At 44.2% G+C, this 4,198-nt stretch overlaps 1 pseudogene; it reads left to right on the top strand.

Annotated features, from left to right (window-relative positions):
* The first annotated feature begins 256 nt into the window (after positions 1-256).
* On the top strand, positions 257-1,973 carry LOC117030412 (transketolase-like protein 1; annotated as a pseudogene).
* Positions 1,974-4,198: the final 2,225 nt, after the last annotated feature.

Below are 4,198 nucleotides of genomic sequence, written 5' to 3'. Positions count from 1 at the left end.
ACCAGCAGATTTGGAGTCTGATGAGGGTCCCTTCCTGGTTCATAGACAGAACATTCTTGCTGTGCCTTCACATGGTGGAAGGGCTGGGGAACTCTCTGGGCTCTATTTTTTGAGGGCACTAATCCCAGTCAAGAGGTCCCCACCTTCATGACTTAAGAACCTCCCAGGCACCTGCTCCTCAGACACCGAAGTGATCGCAGCTATGTCCGACCCAGAGGCGAGCGCCACCGTGGCCTGACGCATTGACTCTGAGGTACTGAGGGACATGGCCAATCGTCTGCGCATCCACTCCATCATGCCACATGTGCCTTGAGCTCTGGCCACCCCACGCCATGCAGCAGTGCTGCTGAGATCATGTCCGTGCTATTCTTCCTCTCCTGAGGTATAAACAGACGGACCCAGAGAACCCGAACAATGACCGACCGATTCATCCTCTACAAGAGACTATCAATTCATCCGTTGATATGGATGGCTTGGACAAGGAGTGGGGGCCGCGTGCGGGACGGCATATACTGGCAAGTACTTTGACAAGGCCAGCTACCGAGTGTTCTGCCTCATGGGAGATGGCGAGTCCTCGGAAGGCTCCGTCTGGGAGGTGTTGGCTGTCGCTCTCCCTACAATCTGGACAATCTCGTGGCCATCTTTGATGTGAACCACCTGGGCCACAGTGGCACCTTGCCCCTCAAGCACTGCCTAGACATCTATCAGAAGTGCTGCGAAGACTTTGGGTGGAATTCTTTCATGATGGATGGCCACGACCTGGAGGTTCTGTGACAGGTGTTCCGGCAAGCAACTCAAGTGAGGAACAAACCCACTGCTATAGCTGCCAAGACCCTCAAGGGCCGGGGCATTCCAAGCACTGAAGATGCAGACAATTGGTATGGAAAGCTAATGCCAAAAGAAAGAGCACATGCAGTTGTCAAACTAATGGAGAGACAAATGCAGACCAACAGGAATCTTGAACCAAAACCCCTTATTGAAGTCTCGCCTCCAGTCAACATCACAAACGTGGAAATGACCTCTCCACCTTCTTACAAAATCGGTGACAAGATAGCTATTCAGAAAGCATGTGGATTGGCTCTAGCTAAGCTGGGCCGCGTAAGTGATAGAGTCCTTGTGCTGGACAGTGACACCCAGAACTACACCTTCTCTGAGATATTCCAGAAGGAGCACCCAGAGCGCTTCATCGAGTGTGTTATTGCGGAGCAAAACATGGTGAGTGCGGCACTGGGACGCACCACCCATGGTCGGACCGTTGTTTTTGCTAGCACCTTCGCTGCCTTTTTGACCAAAGCATTTGATCAGATCCAGATGGGGGCCATCTCTCAAACCAACATCAACCTTATTACCCACTGCAGGATATCCATTGGTGAAAACAGCCCCTCCCAGAGGGCCCTGGAGAGTCTGGCCATGTTCTGACCATTCCCAACTGCACCATTTTCTATCCAAGTGATGCCATCTCGTCGGAGCATGTGGTGTTCCTGGCAGCCAATACCAAGGGAGGGTGCTACATTCAGACCAGCCGACCTATTGTGTGCTGTTATTTACACCCAATAAGAAAGTTTTGAGACTGGACAGGCCAAGTCATCCGCCATAGTGTTGTCAACAAGGTCACAGTTATTGGAGCTGGAGTTATTCTGCATGAAGTTTTCGCAGCTGCCGAGGATCTTTCCAAGCAAAGTATTTCTATCCTCGTCATCGACCTGTTTACCATTAAATCCCTGGATACTGCCACCGTCATCACCAATGCAAAATCCACAGGTGGCTACATTACCACAGGGGAGGATCACCACCCAGAAGGTGGCATGGGGGAGGCAGTCTGTGCAGCTGTTTCCATGGAGCCCGACATCCGGGTCTGTCAGCTGGCAGTGCTAGGAGTGTCTCAGAGTGGGCCGTTGAGTGAGCTGCTGGATATGTTTTGAATTAGTGCCAGATACATTGTTGTGGCTGTGAAATGTATTTTAATAAACTAAAAAGCTGTTCACTTTGCTCTTAAAAGACTAGCCTCTTTACCGTACGTTTATACTTGTTGCCAAACCATCATTTGAATCTATACTATTTGTGCTTCTTAAAAGCAAACAAATTTAACTACCTTCCTGTTAACCCATAACTACATATGCAACTAACTCTCATCTTTTAGTCATTAAAATAGATTATAAGATTTTAAATGACAGAACAGCTAACAAAACAACCACCTAATAACAAGTTTTCTGATGAGACTATGGATACCTGGGCTGGGGATCAACGTAGGGTAACAGTTTCTTAAATGTGTGTTTTCCTCATAAGTAAAGAAAATGTGAACTGTAAAAAAAAAAAGAAGAACCTCCCAAAGCCCCACTTCCAAATACCATCACATTGGGCATTTCAACATGAATTTTTGGGGGGACACAAACATTCAGACCATAGCAAAGTAGTTTTGTGTATTAAGTGAGATAAAGAAGAGAAGCTATGATCACCATCATTCACCATGCTTCTCTATCTATATCTGTTGTTTCCCCAATCTACTGGTCATATGAAGAGATATAGCCAATTATTTTATCTTTTCTTTCTGGCCATAGTAGTTAGTTCACATGCATACAAATGAGCTCAATGACTATGAGGTTTGACAATGAAAGATGGGAGATTAGGTCTTACTTTTCTCTGGAATCATAAGCACTAAGAATGACTGACATATGTCAGACTCTAAGAACAAACTGTATACCCATCTTTACCACTGCATTGAAAGACCCTGCCTGAGAGTTAGGAGGAACCCTAAACCAAGATATGCATAGACTGTGTCTTAATGTGTCTGAACTCAAGAATTCATTGGTACCTAAAACTAGCTCTGCTCTTAGATTTTCTAGTACTTAAAAAATACATATCATCTCTTTTTGGCTTACACTAATTTGAATTGGGTTTTCATCACATGCAACAGAGTATAGAGCCTATATAGAAGGAATGCATTCCCTCAGACTCAGTGGCCCGACTCCAAAGGTGAGCTATCAGGGAAAGGTGTCAAAATCCCCACTTATTACTGTTTTTCTCAGATCAGGTACCATCTGGCCTTTCTGAAAAACTGTATGTTCTAAAATTTGCTAAATCGTGTGTTAATATCAGAAATGGGAGGAGGCTATAAAATTTTGTCCAGAAGGATCACATAGTAGTTCTCAACTGATAAGAAAACCAGATCATGTCTACATATTTTTACGACAGTCTGTGTATCTGTCTAGATCTAGTCAGGAAAATAGAAACTACTGTAAGCATTTCAATAGAGGGAATTTAATATAGGGAATTGGTTAGGCAGATATGCGAGGGCTGAAAGAGCAAAAAGGGAACTTTTGAGGTACTCAGAGGTAGTAACCAGTTAGATGCTACCACTGAGGCTGAGGGAACAAAGGGAAAGTCTAAGGAGGTGCCTCATGGTGCTTCATTTCACCTCTGAAAGAGGCAAAACCTGGCTGCTGCTGATACCACTGAAGGGACGAGATGAAGCCAATGATGGGAGTTCCAAAAGAAGCTGGAGACTAGAATCAAACCCTATCATTGGGGCAAAGGGCTCTGGCTGGGATGACCGTGACCAGAACAAAAAGTAAACAAGAAGGTCACTTCTCCCCTCTTTCTGCCTTCCAGAAAGAGTACCTCCTGTTGGCAGAACCTTACAGATGCCAGCTGGCAAAGAGGAAAATGTTATGCAGAGATCCAGTACCAGCATCACAAAATCCAATATAGAAAGTTGGATTTGGAGCTGAGTGACAATAATTTAATAACCAGCACAGCCTGCTTTTACATCCTACTTCCAACTTGATTTATCTCCCTTCTCAACAGGTTACCAAACAATTCTCTTATCAAAGGAATCTTTCCAGCTCCATTTGTCTTCACTGTCAAAGACAGAGCTCAAATAATTGCTTAAAGTTTTTGTTTGTTTTTTTAAGAGTTAACTACATCTTTGCAAAGCATTCATTTCTCAAATAGAATTCCAAATAGAGAGCCTGGGATCGGTTAGTCTGAGAGAATCTTGTAAGAATAGTTATGTGTGTTGCAGAGTCCTTTCCCCAGGGACCATCTTTCCCCGAAAATAAGACCTAGCCAGACAATCAGCTGTAATGTGTCTTTTGGAGCAAAAATTAATATAAGACATGACATGGTATTATATTATATTATGTTATATTATATTCCTGGTCTTATAGTAAAATAAGACCGAGTCTTATATATTAATTTT

Source organism: Rhinolophus ferrumequinum, chromosome 11, assembly GCF_004115265.2.
Source record: "Rhinolophus ferrumequinum isolate MPI-CBG mRhiFer1 chromosome 11, mRhiFer1_v1.p, whole genome shotgun sequence".
NCBI lineage: Eukaryota > Metazoa > Chordata > Mammalia > Chiroptera > Rhinolophidae > Rhinolophus > Rhinolophus ferrumequinum.
This window is presented reverse-complemented; position numbering and strand designations above follow the sequence as displayed.